The sequence below is a fragment of the Pongo pygmaeus genome, chromosome 2, assembly GCF_028885625.2.
Source record: "Pongo pygmaeus isolate AG05252 chromosome 2, NHGRI_mPonPyg2-v2.0_pri, whole genome shotgun sequence".
Classification (NCBI taxonomy): domain Eukaryota; kingdom Metazoa; phylum Chordata; class Mammalia; order Primates; family Hominidae; genus Pongo; species Pongo pygmaeus.
This window is the reverse complement of record NC_085930.1, coordinates 163,908,936-163,923,526: the sequence shown is the minus strand read 5'-3', so window position 1 is coordinate 163,923,526 and position 14,591 is coordinate 163,908,936. Positions and strand designations below refer to the sequence as shown.

The 14,591-nt window shown below is 37.4% G+C and overlaps 1 protein-coding gene across 2 annotated transcripts in view; it reads right to left on the bottom strand.

Annotated features, from left to right (window-relative positions):
* Nucleotides 1-2,920: 2,920 nt before the first annotated feature.
* The window catches only part of LOC129032589 (T-box transcription factor TBX1-like), an 89,381-nt gene continuing 77,710 nt past the window's right edge, over nucleotides 2,921-14,591 (bottom strand). Inside the window, exons 2-3 of one of the 2 annotated variants that reach the window (XR_008501399.2) lie at nucleotides 4,249-4,492; nucleotides 2,921-3,335 (exon numbers count right to left, since the gene is read on the bottom strand). The gene's annotated coding sequence lies outside the window, so the exon portion shown is untranslated. Of the gene's footprint in view, nucleotides 3,336-4,248; nucleotides 4,493-14,591 lie in introns of those variants that run through there. The other variant, XR_008501400.2, reaches the window with a different exon arrangement.

The following is a 14,591-nucleotide window of genomic DNA, read 5'->3' as shown; positions in this document are numbered from 1 at the left end:
GTGAATGGGAGTTCACTCATGATTTGGTGCTCTGTTTGTCTGTTATTGGTGTATAAGAATGCTTGTGATTTTTGTACATTGATTTTGTATCCTGAGACTTTGCTGAAGTTGCTTATCAGCTTAAGGAGATTTTGGGCTGAGAGGATGGGGTTTTCTAGATATACAATCATGTCATCTGCAAACAGGGACAATTTGACTTCCTCTTTTCGTAATTGAATACCCTTTATTTCCTTCTCCTGCCTGATTGCCCTGGCCAGAACTTCCAACACTATGTTGAATAGGAGTGGTGAGAGAGGGCATCCCTGTCTTGTGCCAGTTTTCAAAGGGAATGCTTCCAGTTTTTGCCCATTCAGTATGATATTGGCTGTGGGTTTGTCATAAATAGCTGTTACTATTTTGAGATATGTCCCATCAATACCAAATTTATTGAGAGTTTTTAGTATGAAGGGCTGTTGAATTTTGTCGAAATCCTTTTCTGCATCTATTGAGATAATCATGTGGTTTTTGTCTTTGGTTCTGTTTATATGCTGGATTATGTTTATTGATTTGCATATGTTGAACCAGCCTTGCATCCCAGGGATGAAGTCCACTTAATCATGGTGGATAAGCTTTTTGCTGTGCTGCTGGATTCGGTTTGCCAGTATTTTATTGAGGATTTTTGCATTGATGTTCATCAGGGATATTGGCCTAAAATTCTCTTTTTTTGTTGTGTCTCCACCAGGCTTTGGTATCAGGACGATGCTGGCCTCATAAAATGAGTTAGGGAGGATCCCCTATTTTTCTATGGATTGGAATAGTTTCAGAAGGAATGGTACCAGCTCCTCCTTGTATCTCTGGTAGAATTCGGCTGTGAATCCATCTGGTCCTGGACTTTTTTTGGTTGGTAAGCTATTAATTATTGCCTCAATTTCAGAGCCTGTTATAGGTCTATTCAGAGATTCAACTTCTTCCTGGTTTAGTCTTGGGAGGGTGTGTGTGTTGAGGAATTTATCCATTTCTTCTAGATTTTCAGGTTTATTTGTGTGAGGCGTTTATAGTATTCTCTGATGGTAGTTTGTATTTCTGTGGGATCGGTGGTGATATCCCCTTTATCATTTTTTATTGTGTCTATTTGAGTCTTCTCTTTTTCTTCTTTGTTATTCTTGCTAGTGGTGTATCAATTTTGTTGATCTTTTCAAAAAACCAGCTCCTGGATTCATTGATTTTTTGAAGGGGTTTTTGTGTCTGTATTTCCTTCAGTTCTGCTCTGATCTTAGTTATTTCTTGCCTTCTGCTAGCTTTTGAATGTGTTTGCTCTTGCTTCTCTAGTTCTCTTAATTGTGATGTTAGGGTGTTAATTTTAGATCTTTCCTGCTTTCTCTTGTGAGCATTTAGTGCTATAAATTCCCCTCTATACACTGCTTTAAATGTGTCCCAGAGATTCTGGTATGTTGTGTCTTTGTTCTCATTGGTTTCAAAGAACATCTTTATTTCTGCCTTCATTTCATTTTGTACCCAGTAGTCATTCAGGAGCGGGTTACAATTTTTTTTCTTGATCAGCATTTCTTAAAAGGTGTTCCATGAAACAGGGCAAACATTTATCTCCTGAAAAGAGCTTTTCAGGCTCTCATAAGTTAGGAAAATACAGCTTGTCATCCCTCTCTTGGAGGTTCGCAGTCAAAGCTTCTAAGATGGTCCGCAGTAAGGAAATCCTCTTAACATCATTTAACCTGAGTTTTTAAATATTCTTGGGGCACAGAACTTTTTTGAAATTCTACTATTAATACCCTTTGGATCATGTCTAAAGAAATACTATTTCAACCTTATCTTTCAACTCTATTTTAGAAGTATTAGGTCATAATACTAAGTTAGTTTAACAAAATATTTCCTTTTCATGCAAGGGGCTTTTGGTCAAAACATAACCTATTGGAAAGTAGTTATTAGAATTTAATTTTCTGAAGAAATATTTTGCTCAATTCTGAAATTATTAAATCAGAGAAAGAATGTTTCCATACAAACAGTCTTTTTTTTTTTTTTTAATACATGGATAGGGAAATAAAGCTGGGGAACTAGCCAGAAGCCAGATCACTCAGAGCCTTTTAAGTAATATGACCATTCTTCCTGAGCTGGATTACACCATTATTCCTGTATAATTATTAACAATGTTCTCCTTCACTCTAAAAAATGTCCTAGTGTAGATAATAAATTCTATGGTCCACCTACTTATATGCCACTAAAAAATTTGGTGAGTTCATCATATGCACAGGATTTTGATACTCTCTCCCTATGGGGTGCAGTGAGGCTAGAGTAAGAGTTAGCCTAAAATGCTGGGACCTATAAAGAAAACTTTGAGAATTACTGATAATGTTGTTAAGTTAATTCCATTGTCAAGCAATAAATAGTCAAATGATAATTAAGAGAATCGTGCAGAAGTTTAGGTAAATTAAGATGTTTCTAGTTAAAGAGCTAACAAAATGGGTTTGGGGGTAGTGGGAAGGATTCAAAGCTAAGCCTGTATGTTTTTTCAGTATACTTTGAAATGTGTCCATCTAAATACAATATATCTCTTGCATTTGAATTTATGAACTTGTATTAAAAAGTAAATGACTTAATCTTTTTTTAACTCCAGAGAATTAACATTTATTCAGGTGGGCTGGAGACTGGCATGATCCATCATGTTACACAGCCTTTGTTCTTGAGAGTTCTGGATTCCAATGTCCTAGTTACCTAGGAGTTACAAGGTGGTTAATAAGATGATTTCTTTGCCAAAAGTGATAATTACCATGCAATTAGATTCTGTGAGCCTTTTAGGGGATCATTCCATTCCTAGTCAACCTCTTTGTTTTCCTGAAAAATCAAACTCTTCTCTGAGAGATCTCAGTCTTGCCTTTTGATTTTATTAAAAGTACACCAAAGAAAAAATAAACATTAGAGAGACTCTCACACGTTGATTATGGTGCTTTATTTTAATCATGCTTAAAGACAGCTATTAAATGTGTAGGACTATAGCAGTTTTCCAAAACTAAATTCCTCTGAGCATGCTGTCCTTCCTTTTTGGTCCATGTTGTGGCCCCATCAGGAGGCTTATTTGGTGTCAGAAAGCTATGGATGTTGAAGATCATGACTTTAGTTCCTCAAATAAATACCGATGACCCTGGAAATAAAACAGATCTTCCAAAAGTCTCCCCAGTAATTTTGGTGCAAAGGTCAATCTCCTGGGAAATTTAAGCTGGTGGCTCAGCTGGTTGTCTGGATGAGTGGTTTTATGGGTCAGATTATTAGTGTTAGCCACAGGTCATCCTCAAAGTCATAAAGACTATGTAGATGGACCAAAATGACAGCTCTTATAAAATGGCCTGTTGATAAAACCAGAGGGAGAAAAACATTTCATTTCCTTTTTTTTGACAGCATGACTATTTACAAGATTGTTTCCCTACACCAGAACTTTGATTTCAATGAATAACGAATTCAGACAATAGTAAACAAACAAAAACAAACAACAACATCACAAAATCTTAAAGAAGTTACTGTTAAGTCCTTCTCCCTCATCAGATGACATCAAGATGGGCACTGATTCTTATCAACTATACTGTTAAAATGCATCTTGACTCTTTCGCTAGAATCCCTACTGCCATGACTACAGTTCATACCCCATCTTTTCTTGTCTAGACTTAGAATAGCTTTCAGCTTTGTCACTGGACTTCACATCTCCCTTTTCCAGTATATCCACTAGCATTTCACAGGAAATATTCTTTGGAAACAAATTTGATCATGCCATTCCCTGTTTAAGCATTTCACAATATGACCAGTACATATTTAAAGCAATCTACCACATATTCATTTTACGTATCACCAAACCAGAAAAAAAGTGCTACCAACTAAGCTATAAAATAATTCTTATCATTTAGACTTTTTCATTTTATAGCTGTAGTCTCTTTTAGACTTACTTTGTCAGATTTTTATTATGTATCATTCCTGTGCATGCATAAGATGGAAAATATAAGTTGCAAGTGTAGACAATGACAATTATGTCACAACTCCTACTGTAGAACTATCCATTGAAAGATGCATTGTAATGGCAGAATTGTAAAAAAGTGAAAAATGTACATCTTAGAATACATAAAATACAGTAAAAGTTTTACATGTTTCTATCCATCCCCCACAAATTTGACTGAGGGAGGATAAGGTCTGAATTCCTCAACATGACATTCAAGGATTTTCATAATGTGGCCCATAACTATATTTTTAACCTAATGTCCTTTCACTTACCCGTGTGTCAACACACCTGCACTTTCATGTTCATGTGCTTCTTTGCCCGTTTCCTTCTCTCCCTGGAGTCCCAGGTATAATGCTTCCTTCTTTGTTTTCTCCATTATCCTCCCCACCCTGATGATATTAGTTTCTCCCTGTAGTTCTTTATAGTATTGTCTTCATTCTGATCGCGTATGGTTTCAAGTCAATGCTCTGTGTTTAGTTGAATACATATGTTAATGGCTGTGTCTTTTCATGGTACCTGGAACAAAAGAGATGCTTCATAAAAACATTTCAAGAGAATTAAACTAAAATAAAATTGTAACAGACCCATTTAAAAAGTAAAATAGTCAAAAAAAATCCCAAAAAACATTCTGCTATCGTCATCATAATCCAAATAAGACTATTATCTGTTATTTAAAGTGATTAAAAACTTGATTAAAAACATAGCCTTGGCTGGGCGCGGTGGCTTATGCCTGTAATCCCAGCACTTTGGGAGGCCGAAGTAGGTGGATCACAAGGTCAGGAGATCGAGATCATTCTGGCTAACAAGGTGAAACCCGTCTCTACTAAAAATACAAAACTAAGCTGTGTGTGTAGGTGCATGCCTGTAATCCCAGCTACTCAGGAGGCTGAGTCAGGAGAATCGGTTGAACCTGGGAAGCTGAGGTTGCAGTGAGCTGAGATTGCACCATTGAACTCCAGCCTGGCGACAGATCTAGACTCCTTCTCAAACAAACAAAGAAACAAACAAAACATAGCCTTTACAGGTGATGATGTTGGTATTTAATATTTTCTCTTTTTCCTCTCGAGAAAACTCACTGGGAGACTGGAGTGATGCTCAAATTTCTAGAGGGGTGACAGTAGTAAGTTCTTGATCTGCCTCCAAGGCTATGGGATTTGTTGGGTGCAAATGTATTAGATTAAATGAGAAACTGGGCTTTCCATGTGGTTAAAGCCCACACAAGGGGACAAATACCCCTCCATTCCTTATTTCTCCAAGATTTATTTGCTCTAGAATATTTGGTAGCTGTCATATAGCTTGCTATTAAATGGAAAGGCTCAATCCTTTTTTTGCTTATTTAATTCTACATTTGATTGTAATCCCAGCTGCTCAGGAAGCTGAGGCAGGAGAATTGTCTGAACCTAGTAGGCGGAGGCTGTGGTGAGCCGAGGTTGCACCATTGCCCTTCAGCCTGGGCAACAAGAGCAACACTTCATCTAAAAAAAAATAAATAATTAATAATAAAAAAATGTTCTTTAATTAACAGAAACCATTTCTACAATAATTCACTTCCCCTCTCTCTTCGTGCATAAAGAGGATCTTTGTAATCTATGTGATGTTGGCCCTGTTACCATGTGATGTATGCTCTCTGTTCATGGTGGATCTGGGCAAATTCTGCTTTTGTTTTAACCCTTGAAATAACATTTTGTTCCCTTTGATATTTAGAAAAACATAAACTTATATCACATAACTGATGTTAGATACAAATAACATTGAACTAAAGTGACCATTTAGACTGTATGAAGCATTTTTTGAGAAAATATGATTTTTTTTTTTTTTTTTTGCAGTTGCAAGATTTAATAGAGTGAAAACAGAGCTCCCATACAAAGGCAGCGGACCCAAAGGGGTTTGCCGTTGCTGGCTCAAATGCCTGGGTTTATATCCTGATCATTGTCCCTCCCGCTGTGCTCTCAGGCGACAGATGATTGGCTATTTCTTTACCTCCTGTTTTTGTCTAATTAGCATTTTAGTGAGCTCTCTGATTGGTTCGGGTGTGAGCTAAGTTTCAAGCCCCGTGTTTAAAGGTGGACGCGGTCACCTTCCCAGCTGGGCTTAGGGATTTTTAGTCGGCCTAGGAAATCCAACTAGTCTTGTCTCTCAGTCCCTGCTCTCAACAGGAAAAACCCAAGTGCAGTTGGGGAGGTTGGCTGACTACGGCTCTAACTGCTTCCTGCTGAATTGGGGCATAGTAGGGGCTGTGCAGTTGAGATTTCCTCAGGAGGGGTGCTTTCGATGTCATTAACATCGGAGCACAAGCTAGCAGGCTGGTCGAGGGGTCCACGGTAGATCTTAGTCATGGACTACATCTGGGGCTCCATTTGAAGAACCATTTGTAGTTTTACAGCTTTGATTCTGGAAGAGACAAACTTAACAAGGAGGTTGAAGATACAGGGATTGAAATGTATGGCCTGCAGTGCAGGGCATTATTTCTTTGGCACACTTCACAGGCCCTGACTATCTGCTTGATAGTTGTGAAAAGGACTGGTCTTGTAAATAATGATTTGGCCCTCCGATGGGTACTATCAATGCCTAAGTGAAAGGCTTGGTGAAAGGTTTTAAGTAATTTCCATTGGTTAGCTGCAGGCAAAAGTATTTTCCCTTTTTCGGTGGCTAGCCATCCTGAGTGGAGGAAACTATGTCCTCATGGGGTTCCCTATTCTATTTTTCCTGCTGGGTACTGGGGCTTGGTTTCTCAGAGGGGATTACCCCATACTAGGGGTGCTTCTATAAGCATTTCTAATGGAGGGTCCTGCCTTGTGCTCTTTTTACTTCAATATCCGCTTGGCGGTTCCCTTCTATTTCCCTTTCCTTTCCTTTCTGATGACCCCAGCAGTGTAAGACTGCCACCTCTTTAGGTTTCTGTACAGCCAATAATAATCTCCTAATGGCTTCTTGATACTTGATAGGTGTTCCCTTGGAAATTAGGAATTTCCTTTCTCTCCATATGGCTGAGTGGGTGTGGAGGACTAGGTAAGCATGCTTAGAGTCTGTATATATATTTACTGTTAGAGAAAATATGCTTTTTAATGAAGCGAGTTAAAATATACATGTTATGAATTCAACCACATGTCTTTTTGATTTACACAGAATAATTTGAGGTGTTTCCTGGGAATTTGTACTCATTTATTCATTATTTATAGTGCCAGTTATTGTCTTTTCCAGATACAATTTCTTTCCCAGAGGCACTAGAAACACGTTTTGAATAAATCTTGGCAGAAACAAAGTCAGAAACATTTGAACTTTGTTCAGCCAAAATATAGCTGTATGCTTCATTTGGAAACCAGTGCATAAGAGCAGCTTCATTTTTCTGATATTAATCCTGTGGTTTTACAGCAGTGATTCTTTTTTTTTTTTTTTTTTTTGAGACAGAGTCTCACTGTGTCACCCAGGCTGGAGTGCAATGGTGCAATCTCGGCTTACTGTAACCTCCGCCTCGTGGGTTCAAGTGATTCTCCTGCCTCAGCCTCCTGAGTAGCTGTGATTATAGGTGCCCACCACCATGCCCAACTAATTTTTTGTATTTTTAGTAGAGACAGGGTTTCACTGTGTTGGCCAGGCTGGTCTCGAGCTCCTGACCTCATGATCTGCCCATCTTGGCCTCCCAAAGTGCTGGGATTACAGGTGTGAGCCAGCGCGCCCAGCCTGATTCTTTTTTTTTTTTTTTTTTTTTTTTTTTGAGATGGAGTCTTGCTCTGTCATCAGGCTGGAGTGCAGTGGCGCAATCTTGGCTCACTGCAACCTCCCCCTCCCGGGTTCAAGCAATTCTCCTGCCTCAGTCTCCCTAGTAGCTGGAATTATAGGCGTGTACCACCACACCCAGCTAATTTTTGTATTTTTAGTAGAGACAGGGTTTCATCATGTTGGCCAGGCTGGTCTTGAACTCCTGACCTCAGATGATCTACCTACCTCGGCCTCCTGAAGTTCTGGGATTATGGGCTTGAGCCGCTGCACCCAGCAGCAATTCTTTAAAACAATGCATACACTTAAATTTGAAGCTTAGCTGGCAGATTTTTGGATGTGGTCAAGAAGATATAGGAACAATTTAATGAAGTTTTGTAGGCCAGTTACTCTTTCATGTTCACAAAACAGTCAAGTGCCACTAATGGCATTTTGACAAACAGTGAACCACATATACAACTATGGTCCCATAAGATTATGGTATTTTTACTGTACCTTTCATATGTGTAGATACAATTAGATACACAAATAGTTATCAAATAGTTATCATTGTGTTACAATTGCCTGGAGTATTCAGTACAGTAACATGCTGTATAGGTTTATAGCTAAGGGGCAATATAGCCATATAGCCATATAGTCTAGGTGTGTCATAGGCTATACCATCTAGGTTTGTGTAAGTATACTCTATGATGTTTGTACATCAACAAAATCACCTAATAATACATTTCTCAGAATGTATCCTTGTTCTTAAGTGATTCATGACTTAAGCTATTCTTGACTCATCCTACTCTTAAGCCTTTTAACTGAAATACATTTATATTTACTTATTCAAAGTAGAAAGATCTAAGAATTGAATGTTCATTATATAATTATTTCAGAGATTTTTTTCAAAATAACATTTGAAAATACTATGTATTGAGTCAAAATCTTGTTAAGATAAAAAATAAATGCTGGGTCATCGACTGTAATTATCTCAAGGGTAATTAGTGACATAGCTGAATTTAGAACTTAAATGTGGGAAACTACAGCTCATTTATCCCTGTGCGGTATGATGCTAAAATCAGAAAACCCCTGGAAAGTTACTATCCCCACTCAATTGTCTATATGATGTTGGCCCTGCTAAAAGATGATGGAGTGTTCTCTGTGCATGGTGGTTCTGGGCCAATCTGATTAGACACAAGTAACAGCCATCACTCAGTTCTGTTTCAGGAAAAGACCAAGATTGCTTCTTTAAGAAAATATCGTCCTTTAACAATTGTTTAAATAAAGAGATTACTTTTCAAGTACACTTCTGATTTACTTTTCATTCAGGTAATCTTAGATATATTTCCAGTTGCTGTGGCATATTAGATAGTTGCTTCTTTCCTAGCTCCATAAATAATTGTTGAATGTGTTGCATGGATGCGTTTTATTTTTCTCTGTAGCCTCCCAAATACCTTACTTGGGCCTTTGCATGCGATAGTGGATGGTCGAATTAAGTTGGCATGGGATGCATTCTTTCTCTCTCTTTTCTTCTTTTCCATTTTCCTTTCTTGTTCGTCTCCTTGTCTTTTTATATCTCATTTTTCACCTCCTCATTCCTTATTGGAAATAATAAATCATTTTCCCAAAGGTATTTTTCCAGTTACCCTAAAATTTATTTTCTGTAATTTTCCCAGCAGTTTGACAGGTTCAGTACATGTCATGTTGAGCAATTTTTAAGAAAATGTCAGTTATCCCTTATAAAGCTCAGCCTTTTAGAGTTAAGATTTTGATCCAGGAAATGTATTAATATTATTGATAGAAACCAGTTTTCATGGCCAATTTTAGCTCATTTGGCTATTCATGCCATCAGATAAGTAAATATTTCTACTGACCAGCCCAGTCACATCTGCTCTCCCTCTGTGCATCCAGAGGTCCAGCAAGGAGAATGTAGAAAACGATTTTTTTCTTAGCTTGCAGAGAGATTGGAGTAGGCATTATCCCACATCACATAGCACTGACTAGTGACAACTTGAACTGCTGGATACATTCTACTTCCATTCCTAGATAGGTTTAATGACAGATGACTTATGGAAATCTCACAAAAGGAAAACGGGTTTGTATGTGTATAGACTTGTTGTCAAAATATAAAAGGATTCCATAAATTGTTATGGATTGAGTGACTTGAACAAGGATTTGAAAGGCATGTTCACCAGATAGTTTAGAAGAAATGTAAACGTTTTTGAAATTCACTGTCAATACTGACTGATTTATTGTTTGCAGAGCTTTTTTTTTTTTTTTTTTTTTTTTGTCAACTAAGGCCTCAAAGACTCTTCAAACAATAATGTTTTATGTGTTCATGGTGCTTTATAGTTTATACATCACATCCCCACTTTCTTGTTTAATTATCATGAAAACCATATAAATAGAGGTGCCATTCTTACATAAATAACATACAGATATGAGATTGATGTGTTTTACTAAAAATTCCCTGGGAATTTTGACTTTGGTATTATAGGACCTTAAGAATTTTGGAGTCGGCTGGGCGTGGTGGCTCACAACTGTAACCTCAGCACTTTGGGAGGCTGAGGCAGGCAGATCACTTCAGGTCAGGAGTTCGAGATCAGCCTGGCCAACATGGTAAACCCCGTCTCTACTAAAAATACAAAAATTAGCCAGATGTGGTAGCGGGCACTTATAATCCCAGCTACTTGGGTGGCTGAGGCAGGAGAATCACTTGAATCCACGGGACAGAGGTTGCAGTGAGCCGAGATTGCACCACTGTACTCCAGCCTGGGAGATAACAGCAAGCCTGTCTCCAAAAAATAAAAATAAAAATAAAAATTTGGAGTCACTGTGAGATATACACACATAATATACCTACTTTATATATATATGTGCATATATATATGTTTGTGTGTGTGTATATATATATATTCTCACACATTTATCATCAAATAGGCATATTTGAGATTTGTTCTCCCAGCCAGGTAAGGTAATATAGTGGGAAAAGCATGGATTTGGAGTTTTAAATCCTGATTCTATCAGCAGTATTGTCTTGCATTAGTTACTAATCTCCCTGCATCTCATTTTCTCATCTAATAATAATAACAATTATTCTACTCTTAAGGTTACATTATGTAATGTAGATAATGTGCCTGAGATGGAATAACCATCAGAAGAGTCCATTTCCTACCCGGATTATTTTGTACAAATGCATCTAGATGATCTTTCTCAATCTCTTCATTAATGAATGGCACCTTTTGAGAGACAACCAGTTAATGTTGCTCTCTGTGGCCTTTGGGAAAGAGAAAAGTAACTGGTTTATGCCAAAATTAAACCTGGAACTCTAACCTAACGAGCAAACAGCAAAGAAGGCAGATCAATTGCAGACGTGATTCATCATTTAGACCCTGGAGGTGTGCCTTCGGACTCAACTATCTCCCTCATATCTCTGAGACACCAGCGTGAGCTTGGACCCCTCTAGATCTATTCCTATTCCAGCATAATTGTGTCTCAATTCACTCAGTGCAAAGGCGAGAAACTTAAGCTGTTAAACAATTTGAACAACTATGGAATACACTAGATTCTATCTTGAGTTTTGTCTTGCTGATTAAAAACTCATACTGAAAGAGAAGTTTGATTGTAGAAAGAACTGACATGAATTCTTTGGAAGAAAGTTTAATAGAAAAAGTTCTCTCTCTAATTTATTGATGGCCGTGAGGAATTGTGGGTGAGATTTTAGCCATCAGTGGACATGTAACAGGTATTACTGAGTGATGAGATCGTGAGTGATTTTTTAAAATCTTTACTTCTTTGTGCTTCTCCGTATTTCTTTCAATAAAAAACATGATGAGGGGGTACAGTCAATCAATGAATCAATCAGTACATATGAGAAAGAAAGACTATTTTGTAATTACTTTTGGGATAGAATAAAACACCTTCCCTGAATTCTTAGGAATTGCTTTTAATGGAGAGCATTTTTGTCCTATCTATGTTCTGAGCCTTTTTGCTCAGAAGTTAGATTTTCTTTTCCTGAAGCAGCTCTTTCTGCCCATCCATGGATCTCATCAGCACAATCTGCAGGGTTTGTATGCAGCTGGCTTTCCCTGTTTTTACTTTTGAATGGGTGGCTTATTTCTTTCCAGCATTTTTTTTTTCTGATTGACCCAAAATGGGTGCAGATGTGGTAAGCACATGCTGAAAGTTGTTGAATATTATTTTCACCCTTATGAAAGGCCTGACATAAGCAGTTTCAGATTGTGTGAATTCTTAATTCTGCAGTGGGCTTCCAACAGTGGTTCTGTTGCCAGTGATAACAAAAACCTGGGAGAGACCTTGAGAGGTAAACCACAGACTTAGTTCCCAAGAATTGAAGACCTCATATGTTCCTTGGTATGTGATCTTGTGAAATGCAGAGGTATAAAACGAAGTTTTGACTTTCAAAATTGGTCCTAGGGACTAAATTATGATGTACGGTATTTTCCCTATATGTTTTAGTGCATGCTTGTAGAAATTGGCTTCTGTTATTTTCTTATTTACAACAAAGATCATCTTTTGTGCCATTTCTGAATTTTGAATTTTCTTTTGGTTCTTTTTAATACCTTTTTGTTAGTGGCATGTTGTATTGAAGAGCCACTAAACTGGGAATAAAAAAAATCTGCATGTTTCTCTCTTGTTTTGTGAAACAAGTATATATTATAAATATATAATTGCTGAAAAATAAGGATAATATTATATTCTACCTAACTTTTGTATACAATAGCTACTCACATTGCTCAAAAGTTGTTTTTCAATACTTATGGAAAACATTTAATTAAACAGAGTTAGCTTGACTGTATGTATTTTTTAGTTTGGGCTCTAAAACTGTTCATTCCAGAGGTTCTAGGAAGATGAATTGTTTTTTTAACTGGGGAAATTAATGACTTACTTCTTGATAGAGGATCATCAAGGAATGGATTACATTTGTATATTTCCTTTTATTTCTGGTAAATAAAAAATTATAGGAGGTCATTGTTTTGAGCTACACTCCTACACTAGACCCCAATGGATCAGACTAAAAATCAAAATGGAGTCGCTCATGCTGTGGTTCCACATTACCAAACCAAAACTGAGTAGTTATCTAACCTTTGGAGAAGCCCAAAAGGAGAGATAACAGCTTAATTTCCCAAACAGACAGGTTTCAATCTACAGGATAATGAAGTTCCCTCTGCCTTTAATCTTTAAAGGGAAGATAACCTGAAGTAACCTGATGTTAAGCAACCAGTTATTTCTCTATTGTTTCCCTGTTCCTGCCTTACAAGAGAAATAGCTTTGAAATGACCACATTTTGTTCTACATTTCTGCTTTCTTCAGTTCTTCTCTGTCTATAAAACCAAACTCTTGGCTCAGCTTATTGGAATACTTATTCTATTTTATGGAATGAAGTGTTGCCCAATTCTAAAATTGCAATAAAGCCAATTGAGATCTTTAAGATAAATTTGTTGTAGCTTTGTCTTTTGGCAGATCTAAGCATACAAGGGCTAGATTAATGCACTCATTCATTTCCTTATTTAACAAAAATGTATTGAGTGCTTTCCACATACTAGGTACTTTGCCAGGGCCCAGGGGATACAGAGGTCAATTACAAAAACAGTCCCTGTCATATTGTCTGCAGACTAGTGTAGAGATGGACAAGTTAGCTGTTGCAGTAAGAGTGCATTAGCGGAACACCTGAACCTAGATTTGGGGGTCAGGAAAGGAATTCTGAGAGGAAAGGAGAACTGAGAAATAAATAGAAATTATTCAAGCCTGTGTGTGTTGAGAAAGAGAAAGTGGCAGTGTGTGCATGTGTTTGTATGTTAAGGAAGAGAAAGAGACAGGCACAGGGAGAGAGAGAACATGAGTACACACTAATAGCTTAAGTCTACATTTGGATTGTATTAAAATAACACCAAAAGCTGATGGAAACTCATGCCGCGATCATCATTAGGCTCTTACAAGCTTGCTGGCCAGTTTCAAAGTTTGTTTCTTGGAACACATAAAGATAATTTAATAAATTTTCCGTTCGGGGTAGGAGAAAGTTAATAGAATACTTAAAGGGCCTAATTTACCTCCCCGGATTAGATTAATCAGACTTAAAATAGGGCATCTAAGATGCAGATGCCATGTTTAAAAGTATACTCCGTGCAATTCCAGAAGAACAAAATTTTCCAGAAAGCATTAGTGTTTGGTCAATGTACTAAGACTAATTTCTCAAGAACCTCACACCTAGGTTTCAGGTAGAAGGAAAAGGAAAAAGTCATGATGATTCTGTTTTTCCTTCTCAGGCACATTTTTCAGTGCATTAGACTGTTTGGTTTGGATGGTGCAAGGATCAAATCTATGTTGTAAGAGGAAAGCCAGATGATCTTTCAAAATGCATCTAAAATTTCTTCAGCCAACTCAAAATGAATGAGTCATGTTGACGTTATACTAGGGAGCCATGTCTTAAGCTAAATTCCTAATCCTTACATGATACTGTTTTTAATCCTTTGGCCTATTTCCTGAATTATTCAGTTGGACTCTTGTGCAGTGTCATTTCTTACACATCTCAGAGCCCAAGTGGACTTCTTGATGGAGTTGGCTTTACATGCCATGATGCCTCCTTAGCATTTTGTAGAAAGAAATAAGATCCAATCCAGTTTCAAAACACCCTGGTTTGGGAGGATTCTGAAGTTCCCTAAGACCTTTAAAATGCTTTAATTTCAATTCAAGGATGGCAGCATGAATTAATTATTCAAAAGACAAAGGATGCCTCTAAGTGATCCTTCAAACTTGGGGTTTATTAATTCATTCAAGAGATATTTACTGAATACTTATTATGCACCAAGCACTCTTCTATGTATTGCAGTGTGGCTGAAATCCTAGACATACCCAGTGCTGAGTCAGAATTTCAATATCATAAGACACACTCCAC